Source organism: Ochotona princeps, chromosome X (assembly GCF_030435755.1).
Source record: "Ochotona princeps isolate mOchPri1 chromosome X, mOchPri1.hap1, whole genome shotgun sequence".
Classification (NCBI taxonomy): domain Eukaryota; kingdom Metazoa; phylum Chordata; class Mammalia; order Lagomorpha; family Ochotonidae; genus Ochotona; species Ochotona princeps.
Window position 1 is genome coordinate 46077512 of NC_080865.1, and position 12200 is coordinate 46089711.

Below are 12200 nucleotides of genomic sequence, written 5' to 3' on the forward strand. Positions count from 1 at the left end.
ACCCAGTTATTTGAGCCATCACTTGCTGTGTGTGCATTATCAGAAGGCTAGAATCAGGGACTCTTAACTCCAGCATCTTAGCTACAGGCCAAGCACCCACTCCCTATTTCTAAGAAAGTCACAGTAGGGCATTTTCTTAGCGTAAGATGTGTGTTTGGATGTTTTATTTAATTTTGAGTCTTGCCTGTGGTTGGCTTGGCAAGGCCAGACGAGGTGATTTTGTGAGCCTTGTTAAGGGCCAAAGGCTGGATATTCCCATCTGTCCTTGTCCCCTGCTCCCTTCTGAATTGTCAACCTCATTGGTTTTCAGTGAGCCTTACCTAGATCAAAGCTGGGACTACACCAGCTAGTTGAGTAGCTGTCTCCTACTTGAATCACCACCAGCAGTCTTTCAGGGAATGCATCAGCAGGAAGGGAGAATTCAGAGGAGCACCAGAACTCAAACGAGTGATGCAGGCTCCTAAGTGGCATTTTAACTACTTTACCGAACAACTACCTTATATTCATTGATTTGTAGTGTATTCACTAACTTGTGCAGACTTCACCACTAATTCCAGAACATTTTCATTATTCCAAAAGAAATTCCATATATGTTTCTGTCTATTGTCTGTGACATTTGGTGTTGTCATTGTTCTGGGTTTTGTCCATTACAGAAGATGTGTAGTGGATGTCGTTGTTTTAACTTTCATTTCCCTAATGACTTGTATGATGTGTATTTTCATATATTTGTTTACTATGTTTATATCTTGTGAATTGTCAAGGTTCTTGGGCCACTTAAAAAAATCGTATTGTTTCCTTAGTACAATATTTTCTAAAAATTTATTTATTTTTATTGGAAATGCAGATTTATAGAGAGAAGGAGAGACAGAGAGAAACATCTTCCGTTCAATGATTCATTCCCCAAGTGGCTGCAATGTCTGGAGATGAGCCAATCTGAAGCCAGGAGCTTCTTCCATGTCTCCCACTACTGCTTTGGCTCATCCTCTACTGCTTTTACCGTGACAAGCAGGGAGCTGGATGGGAAGTAGAGCACTGGGGACTCAAACCAGGATCCATTTGGGATCCCATGTGCAAGGTAAGGATTTAGTCATTGAGCCATTGTGCTGGGCCCAGTATAAGATTTCTTAATAACTAAAACTTTTTAAAACATTTTAATCTATGAGAAGGTTATTAGCATCATTATCCTTTTAGCAATGACTTTTATAAAATTAATGACATATTTGAAATGTTCAGTCAAATGAAGTTCTCATTTTCACCAAACTTTTTTTTTGATCATTTAATAATCAGTTATATCAAGTATAGAGCAAGTAGCTTTTCAATTTTATGTAAATGGTTGAATATTGACAGTTTATTTTTTGGTTTATATAGGCACTTAAAGTTTTTGAGTCCATGGTTTTTGATTACTCTGTTGTCTCAGAACTAAAAGTTTAAGAGATATTTCCCTATGAAGAAAGCTATGGTATTATAACACAATCCTTGATTTACCCACAGTTTGTATCTGTGACAAGCTTGGATCAGGTGATGGTTTTGAAGGGGAAACAAAGTACTCCAGCAACCAAACAGTCTTAGAATTTCAAACAGACTGGTGCAGCACTGACCATTTTGAATCCATTAGCATATCTGATAAATAGTTGAGTCATTTGTAATGGTGATGGCTGGCTGAAGCAAAAGATGTTTGTCCTCCCCACACACACCAGAGACATGGCTTTCCTCCAAGTCTGTTACTGACATGGCGGCATTTGCTCCAGCCATGGCAGAAAATGCAGACCTGAGGCACGTTTATCACATTTCTGGGAACAAGTGTTCATGTGTGCTTCTTACACGGTGCCGTTGTTTTCCAAGCTTTCTCTCCACATTACCCCCATTATTGGCAGGTTTTACTTTATGTTGTTTCCAAACATTGTCCTATTAGATTCATCTTTTTGAGGCTGTTCTCAGCCCTAGACTTGAGGCTGCATTGTCTGTGAGTGTGGGTAAGTCGGAGCTTTAGTTTCCTTAATTATAAAAGGAAGCTACTACTTTATTTGTATTTATATAGGAGGATTGCTGTGCGATTCATTTATATGAAAGCTTTGTTAACTATGTAGTGCTATAGGAATCTTGTGTATCTGTACTGTTTTGTTAAGGAGAACTTATGTGTGGAGGTGCTGTGGCTGGTACAGAAGTCACAAAAAGGCCCGGCATGGTGGTCTAGCAGCTGAAGTCCTCACCTTAAACGTGCTGGGATCCCATATGGGTGCTGGTTCTAATCCCAGCTGCTCCACTTCCCATCCAGCTCCCTGCTTGTGGCCTGGGAAAGTAGTCGAGGATGGCCCAAAGCTTTGGGACCCTGTACCTGTATGGGAGACCTGGAGGAGGATGTTCCTGGCTCCTGGCTTCAGATCAGCACAGCACTGTTTGGGGAATGAATCATTGGACGGAAGACCTTTCTCTCTGTCTCTTCTCTCTGTGTATCTGACTTTCCAATAAAAATAAAATAAATCTTAAAAAAAACCCAAAGTCACAAAAATGGCCAGTAAAGCACAGTTTACTTGATCTAAATGTTCTGTCCTTTTCTGACCTAATGCATTTTAACTAGTACTTCTTAATCTTTTAGGGATAATTGAAAAGAACAACTGTGTTTTAAACTTGGCAACTACCTACTCTAGCTGTTTCACATGAAATCTTAGTCCTTTGTTTATGTAATAGCAGTTGTTTGATGAAAGAAATTAGATACCCATATTTTGAAAACAGGTTAAATAATAAGATTAATTTTCATTTTAAAGGCTTACTTGCACATGAAAAGAAAGGGATGCATTATGCAAAATAACAGAAGCAACTCCCTTTTTGTTTTCCTTTGATAGGTGTTATTGATTTTAAGGAAAAGGAAATAGGAAAAATTAGATTGATTTGGAAATACTATATAGATACCCTAAAGACAACTAGTCCAATGTTGTTTGTAGAAAAGATCAGTTTATTTAAGAAAATAGGTATATTTTAAAATGTCAAAGATTTATATTATTTTTTTCCTTGAAAGGCAGAGTTACAGAGAGTAGGATCTTGCATCTGCTGGTTTATTCCCCAAATGGCAGTAACTGAGAGCTGAGCCAATATAAAGCTAGGAGCCAGAGCCAAGAGCTTCTTCTGGTTCTCCCATGTGGGTGCAGGGGCCCAGGGATTGGGCCGTCCTCCATTGCTTTCCTAGTCTGTAAGCAGGGCGCTGGACTGAAAGTAGAGCAGCCAGGACTAGAACTGGTGTCCATATGGAATGTCAATGGAAGATTAGCCTGTTAAACCAGAAAGCCTGGCCCCAGTGGCTTTTCTCTTAATTTTTTCATAATCCTTATATGTTTTCTTCTTTATTTCCTTTAAAATTGGCTGAATCTTTTTCCTTTGAAAATGATAATGAAATACAGCCTGCAGAGTGTACAGGGAAACCATTACGCAGCCTAAGGAAATGGAATCTAAGGAAGAATGTATTTCAAAAATTTTTTACTACAAAATAAAAGTTTTAAAAGGACTTAAAAAGTTTTCATTTTATTTCAAACATAATTAGAGAGAGAGAGCTCTTCCATCTACTGGTTCGCTCTGCAAATGCCCAAAACAATCAGGGCTGGGCCAGGCTGAAGCCTGTATCCTACGTCTGTATCCGAGTCACCCACATAGGTAGAAAGGATCCAAGTACAGGAGCCAGTACTTGCTGCTTCCCAGGCTGTGTGTTAGCAGGAAGCTGGAATTTGGGAGCAGAGCCAGAAATTAAACCCAAACACACTGGCATGGTATACATATCCAAAAGTGCATCTTAAATGCTGCGCCAGATTCTTGCCACTTGCCCCTTAATTCCATTTTCTATGAATTTTTTCCAGTATTTAACATATACAGCTCTGATTTTGTAATATGTTATGCGCATTTTAAAAATTTCTTAAAGACAGGTACAAAATGAGGAGCATCTTTTATAACCATCCATTCCATTTGGCAAAATGACTTAGTTAACAGTGATGGTATGGGGAAAATGTAGGCTTCTGTAAAATTACAGTATTAAAGGGACAGATCTGGTATGTAACTATTAGTAATGGCAACTCTAAGAACAAGAGGCATCCAATTAACACTGGGAGAATTAGCTTCTAGTTATTAAAGTATTTTGAGGCACTCCTTAAATGCAGATGATAATCACCATTAGTAATGTAATTATCTTAGAAGAATAACAACATTATGCCTAGATCCTTACCTGGTTTAGCAACAGAAATTAAGTAAAAACTGTCACATATACAGGGATTTTCAAAAACAGCTGGTTGGAAATACATATTATGAAAAAATTATTTGTGGTTTTCAAACATCTTGCACCAAACATGTACCTTTTAATTCAATTTTCACATTTTTCCACTATCTTATATATGTAATTGAATAGTGAGTAACATGGAATTCCTCTGACATTTGTGTCAGGTTCAATTTAAGTAGAGTTTTGAAAAAACAATGCAGGTGAATTTTGAAAGCAGAGGAAAATATTTATCCACTTGGTTTAAAAGTGCCTTCAAAAAATAGATTTATTTATTTTTATTTGGAAGACAGATTTACAGAAGGAGGAGAGACAAAGATCTTCAACCTGCTGGTTCACTCTCCAAATGGCTGCAATGGTTGGAGCTGAGCCAGTTTGAAGCCAGGAACCAGGCGCTTCTCCAGGTCTCTCATGTGGGTCCAGACACCCAAAGACCTGAGTCATCCTCTGCTGATTTCCCAGGCTATACAGTAGGGAACTGGATAGCAAATGGAATAGCCAGGACTCGAACTGGCACCCATATGGGATGCTGGCGCCCACAGGTGGATGATCAGCCTGTTGAGCTACAGTGCGCACCCTTTAAAAGTGCCTCTTGTCTCTCTTAGTTCCTCAGCTAGCCAACATTTTTGCTTTAGGGAATACTCCACAGTGAGATTGTATACTTGGCCCTCTCTATATTGTGAATTCAACCAACCAACTGTGGATTGAAATGTTGTTAAACATATGACAGTTGTGTTTGTAATGCTGTACAGACTGTTTTTTTGGTCATTATTCCTTTATGCAATGTAACAACTATTTACACAACATTTATATTGTGTTAGTTATTTTTGTTAAAGTGTTAAAGATAATTTATTTATTTATTTATTTTTAAAAGATTTATTTATTTTTATTGGAAAAGCAGATCTACAAAGAGGAGAGACAGAAACGAGTATCTTCCTTCCACTGATTCACTCCCCAGGTGATCACAACAGCCACAGCTGAGCCAGTCTGAAGTCAGGAACCAGGAGCTTCTTCCGGGTCTCCCACATGGGTGCAGGGTTGATCCCAAGGCTCTGGGCTGTCCTCAACTGCTTTCCCAGGCCACATGTAGGGAGCTGGATGGAAAGTGGAGCTGCTAGTGTTAGAACCAGCGCCCATTTGTGATCCCAGCACTTTCAAGGCAAGGACTTCAGCCACTAGGCCACTTCACCGGGACCCACACTTTATAAATTATAATTTTTCCAGCACTTGTGTTATTTAAAATTAGGACAAAGAGATGTGGGCTTAGGGATGAGCTTCTGTCTCAGCTTTTCTGAGATTTTTATCATTTAAGAATGAATAGGGCCCGGTGGTGTGGCCTAGAGCCTAAAGTCCTCGCCTTGAAAGCCCCGGGATCCCATATGTGCACCGGTTCTAATCCCGGCAGCTCCACTTCCCATCCAGCTCCCTGCTTGTGGCCTGGGAAAGCAGTGGAGGGCGGCCCAAAGCCTTGGGACCCTGCACCCGTGTGGGAGACCTGGAAGAGGTTCCAGGTTCCCGGCATCGGATCGGCGTGCACCGGCCCGTTTGCGGCTCACTTGGGGAGTGAATCATCGGATGGAAGATCTTCCTCTCTGTCCCTCCTCCTCTCTGTATATCCGGCTTTCCAATAATAATAAAAAATCTTTAAAAAAAAAAAGAATGAATAGAACCAATAAGAAAAAAAGGAAATTGTATTTCATCAGAATGAAAACTGTTGTGCTGTCAAGACAGTAGAAAGCTCAGCATAGGAGAAAATACTTGAAAGCTCATATGTAATAAGGAATTAACATATGGAATATAGAGAGAATTCCTACAACCCCAAACCAAAAATCACAGAAAGCACTATTGAAAATAGGCAAAACAATGGAATAGGTATTTCCTCAGATGTTTAAACAGCAAATAAGCACATGAAACAATGTTTGACGTCATCAGTTATCAGTGAAACACCATTATACCCACTAGGATGGTTAAAATTTTAAAAAAATGACAAGTGGTGGTGAGAAGTAGGAGAAATTAGAAGCATCTTACATTACTGAGGTGAGGGGAGGAGTGTTGTAAAATGGTGCGGCTATTTTGTAAAACAATTTGGCAGTTCCTCAGTTAAGTATAGTCCACTCTTTATGAATTATCCAAGGGATATGAAAACAAAAGTTTTTACATCAATGCTTATAGCCATGTTATTCTATTTCTAGGTTATATCTAACCTACACAAAATGTGGGATCAGCAGTGAACTTTTAACCTAGTGTGTAAGTGACTGTGATAGCTGTATCCCATATTGGATATACCTGGGTTTTTTTTTTAAAGATTTATTCATTTTATTACAGCCAGATATACAGAGAGGAGGAGAGACAGAGAGGAAGATCTTCCGTTCGATGATTCACTCCCCAAGTGAGCCGCAACGGGCCGATGCGCGCCGATCCGATGCCAGGAACCTGGAACCTCTTCTGGGTCTCCCACGCGGGTGCAGTGTCCCAATGCATTGGGCCGTGCTCAACTGCTTTCCCAGGCCACAAGCAGGGAGCTGGATGGGAAGTGGAGCTGCCGGGATTAGAACCGGCGCCCATATGGGATCCCGGGGCTTTCAAGGCCAGGACTTTAGCCACTAGGCCACGCCGCCGGGCCCTATACCTGGGTTTAATACCTGGCTTGGCTTATGATTCTGGTTTCCTGCTAAAACAGACTCTGGGAGACATTGGTGATAGTTTAGGAGGTTGGTTTCTTGCCATCCATGTAGGAGACCTGAATTGAGTTCCTGGTTCCTGGCCATGGCACAACCTGGTCCTAGTGTTTAACGACATTTGGTGGTGAATATTTGTATGAGGGAGTTCTCTTTACCCCCTCCCTTTCTGTCTTCTTTTCCCCCTCTCTCTTTTTTTTAAGATTTATTTATTTTTATGACAAAGTCAGATAAACAGGAAGGAGGGGAGACAGAGAGGAAGATCTTCAATCTGTTGATTCACTCCCCAACCTTCTGCAACATCCGGAGCTGTGCTGATCTGAAATCAGGAGCCTGGAGCTTCTTCCAGGTCTCCCACACGGGTGCAGGGTTCCAAGGCTTTGGACCATCTTCCACTGCTTTGCCAGGCCACAAGCAGGGAGCTGGATGGGAAGCGGGCTGCTGGAATTAGAACCGGTGCCCATATGGGATCCTGGCACATGCAAGGCAAGGACTTTAGCCACTAGGCTATTGCACCAAGCCCTCTCTCTCCTTCTTTCTCTCTCTTTTCTTCCTTCTCAACTAAATAAGTAAATAAAAATGTTTTAAAATTGGAATCAAAATATCAGCTAACAAATCAATAAGCAAAATGTGGCATATTCATGGTAGAACTGGTCCTCCTCAATGGAAAAGATGGAGTAGTGAACAGCTGGCCCAGATCCACATAGAGGATATGGCAGCCCATGGGGGCCTGCAGAAGACATCTGTTACCATAGCAGAGGAAGGAAAACAGAATAAATTGTACATCTATCCTGGCCCAAAGAGGACAGCAAATATCTGGGCGAATGGAGACCCTTTGGTGAACTATGTCAGCCAATGAACATTGAAAATGTTTCCTCGCCCTTGGATTGGTGGGATTGAAAACATTTCAGAACTATTGTAACCACCTTGGCTGAACCCTTGGAGTGTACACCACATCAGGACCCTGAGTCAATATTAGTTAGCTTTTCCCCATCCCTGGGTTCTGGGGTGGGTGGGAAGCTGGATGTGGCTTCTCCCCTTATACCCCTCTCCCCCCCACCCCCGACCCCAGTACAGGAAAAGAAATAGAAAATCTGGAAACAGTGATCACACCCACTTTTCCCTAATCCTTCCCATCCTGATGAACTATGTCAGCATCATTTAAAATAAAAATTAAAAAAGAATATTATCTGTAAGTAGTAATGATGTATAAGTATGTGCTACGAATGGATAAACATTGAAAATATACTAAATAGGGCCTGGCATGATAGCATAGTGGTTAAAGTCCTTGCCTTGCATGTACCAGGATCCCATATGGGTGCCAGTTCTAATCCCGGCAGCTCCACTTTGCACCCAGCTCTCTGCTGTGGCCTGGGAAAGAAGTTGAGGACAGCACAGAGCCTTGGGACCCTGCACCTGCATGGGAGACTCGGAAGAGCTCCTGGCTCTTGGATTCTGATTGGCTCAGCTCCTTGCGGCTGCTTGGGGAGTGAACCATCGGATGGAAGATACTCGTCTCTCTCTCTCCTCTCTGTAGATCTGCTTTTCCAATAAAAATAAATAAATCTTTAAAAAAAAAAGAAAATATGCTAAATGAAAGAAGTCAGTCATAAAGATCACATATTATTCTATTTATATGAAATGCCCAGAAGGATAAATCTGTTTACCTAGAAGGTAGATTATTTCTTGCCTGCAACCGAAGGTGGGAATCTTAGAGCTGGTGAGTAATGGCTAATGACGATGAGCTTTCTTTTTGAGGTGATTAAAAGGAAAATTGGTCGTGGTAGTGATTTTACATATCTGAATATGCTAATAATTATTTAATTCTATGCTTTAAATGTGTGAAATATATAGTATGGGAATTATATCTCAATCTGTTTAAAAATGATGTAGGAGAACTGGATCTACATGTGTAAATGAATGTACATTAGATCCTTAGCATAAACCATATTTGACAATTAACTCAAAAGGATTAGAGAGAAAAGAGAGAGAGAGAGAGTGCTGTTCCATCCACGTTTCCCTCCCCAAATGACAGCAGTGACCGGAGCTGAGCTGATCTGAAATGTAGAGCCAGGAGCTTCTTCCCGGTGTCCCAGGTGATTGCAGAGTCCCAAGCATTTGAGCCATCTTCCACTGCTTTCACAGGGCATAAACAATGGATAGAAAGTGGAGTAGGCGGGAAATGAACTGGTATCTGTATGGAATGCTGGCATTGCAGGCAGAGGCTTAATGTACTAAAACCATGGTGCTGGCCCAAGATTTTTAAAAAATTGGTAAATGTATTATTGATGATAAATACTGGGTATTTGTCCCATTTTATTGTATAATAGCTTTCCATCCATTCCTTATACTTTTCTGAGTTTTCCTATGTGTGTGTACTTCTAATGTCTGTCTTCTGTGTTATTTCTGTAAGTTTGCTCACAAAATGGATTGAAATGGGGTTGTAGCTGTGGCATAGCAAGTTAAGCCTCTGCTTGAAGTGCCTGCCCCACTTCCAATCCATTACCCTGCTAATGGCCTGGGAAAGCAACAGAAGATGGTCCAAGTCCTTAGGCCCCTGCACCCATTTTGAAGAACCAGAAAAGCTCCTGGCTCCTGGCTTTGAACTGACCCAGCTCCTTCCATTGTGGCCATTTGGGGAGGGAACCTGCAGCTGAAAGTTCTGTCTCTTTCTATAACCCTGCTTTTCAAATCTTTAAACTAAAAAAAGAAAGAAGGTAAAAATTAAGTTTCAATAGGTTGAACATTGATGCATCTTGAAAACATGTTAAGAGAATCCAGACACAAAAGGCTACATATTAAATAATTCAGTTTATATGAACAGACCAGGCAGGCAAACCCATAGAGACAGGAAATGAATTAATGTTTTCCAGTAACTAATACCAAAGGGAAATGAATAGCAAACAGCAACTACTAATGGGTGTGCTGTTTCTGTCTGGGTAATGAAAATGTTGCAGGGACAGTACCCTGACATAGCCTGCATGCACCTCCATCCCATTTGGTCACTGGGTCAAGTTCTGGCTGTTTCACTTCTGATCCAGCTCCCTGCTAATGACCTGGGAAAGTAGCAGAAGATGGATTCAAGTCCTTGGGACCCTGCACCCACATAGTAGACCCAGAAGAATCTCTTGGCTCCTGGTTTCATACTCGCCCAGCTCTGGCCCTTGCAGTCATTTGGAGAGTGAACCAGCCAATGGAAGATTCTCTCTCTCTCTCTCTCTCTCTCTCTCTCTCTTTCTCCTTCACTTTGTGTTTGGCTTAGGCTTTCAAGTTAAAATAAAGAATTGTTTTAAAAAAGAAATTGAGTAGGGCTCGGCAGCGTGGCCTAGTGGCTAAGGTCCTCGCCTTGATCCCATATGGCCGCTGGTTCTAATCCCGGCAGCTCTACTTCCTCTCTATCTCTCCTCCTCTCAGTATATCTGACTTTGTAATGAAAATAAAATAAATCTTAAAAAAAAAAAAAGAAATTGAGTAATGACAAAATCATTATGGTTGTACATCCTTGTTAATGTATTCAAAACCACTGAACTGTATACCTGACAAGTTTTATTACATACAAATCATATCAATATTATACATCTCTGTATGTAAAAGTTCAGGTTGATCTAACAGAATACTATAGACTGGGTAATCTCATTGTTCAGGGCTCTACAGAAGCATGTAGGGAATTAGAAGAGTCCATTAATCATTTGCTTTATTAGTCTCAGAGGGCATGGTTCAACAGCAGTTTCTGTGAAAGGTTTCTCTGAGCTTAGCAAAATTAGGGCAATAATATAATCATTTTATGCCACTTAAAATAAAAGGCAGAGAAAATTCTTTCCTCAACCCGTATTTCTAATACTCAGTTAAGCACAATAAAGGAAGCCACAATTTCCATGGAGTATATTAAGTTGAACCATATGAAATTGCCTTTATTCAATTATATTTGACATGTAGTCATGGTGATTTTGTATGATTCAACTTAATATCAATGAAAAAAAAACTGAGTCTTGCATTCATTGAATTTTTATGATAACAGGAAGTGTGTTAGTTCATTATTTCTTCCGTAATGAATTACTCCAACATTTAATGTCTTAGCAAAAAATATTATCTCACAGTTTGACTTCAGAATTGGCAGAGGCTTCACTGGATGGTTCTGGCTCAAAGTCTCTCATGGTGTTGTGGTCACTGCATTGGCTGGGGCTGCAGTCACCTGCAGGTTTGGCTGATGTTTTTTGCGACTTGCTATTGGTGGATGCATCAGGTGTTTGCTTGTTGCTGATAGGAGGCCTCAGTTCCTCCCCTCAGTAAGCTTCCCATGAGACTGCTTATATGATTGAGTGATTCATGAGAGAGGACAAAGAGGAATCTGGAATGACTGCTTCCCCACCACCACCCGGACATGCCTTTTATGGCTTAGTTTTGAAAATCACATGTTGTCAGCTCCAGCATGGTTTGTTTGTTAATACCAAGTCACCAAGTTAGTACCAAGTACCAAGTCCAGGTCATAACCTGGAGGAAACGATTTAATTGCCAGCTCCTGAAGGATGGATATGAGCATTTTGGGGGAAGAGAAAGTAATAAGCATAAGAAAATTATGATATGTGTTAGAAAGTTGTAAATTATCTTAAAAAATAAAGCAGAGGTGAGGGAAATCAGAGTATGGAAGGGAAGTAGGCGGTCATTTTAAATAGGTCTCATTAGGAAGATTAGATTTGAACAAAAAACTAGAAGGAGCTAAGGAAGTTATCCAAGCAGAAAATCCCAGACCAACTAAGTAGCTAAAATAAAGGCTATAAGATGGAAGTCATGCTGGCAGAGGAAGAACCAAGCAGCCAACATGACTAGCACAGAGAGGGGTTGGCGAATGGTAAGGGAGGACACATGAGAGGCCAATTTGAGGGGAGGGACTGTCATAACATGTAGATAGGACCTTACTGTTTCCTGTGTATTGGAAATTTTTGAATTGTTTTTCATTGTGTCAGTTTCTAATATTACTTTAAAGATTTATTTTTTATTTGAAAGGCAGAATTAGAGAGAAAGAGAGCGAGATGTTTGATCTGGTAGTTTACCCCCTAGATAGCCACAGTGGCTGGAGCTGAACCAATCTGAAACCAGGAGCCAGAAGCTTCTTCTGGCTCTCCCATGTGGGAGCAGGGGCCCGAGGACTTGAGCCATCTTCTGCTGCTTTCTCAGGTCATAAGCAGGGAGCTGTATCGGAAATGAAGCACCTAGGACATGAGCTGGTGCCCATGTGGGATGTTGACATGTGCAGGCAGAGACTTAGC

The 12200-nt window shown here is 40.8% G+C and overlaps 1 protein-coding gene across 1 annotated transcript in view; it reads left to right on the forward strand.

Annotated features, from left to right (window-relative positions):
- ATP7A (ATPase copper transporting alpha) overlaps positions 1-12200 on the forward strand; it is a 133702-nt gene that overhangs the window by 57866 nt on the left and 63636 nt on the right. The window lies entirely within an intron of this gene.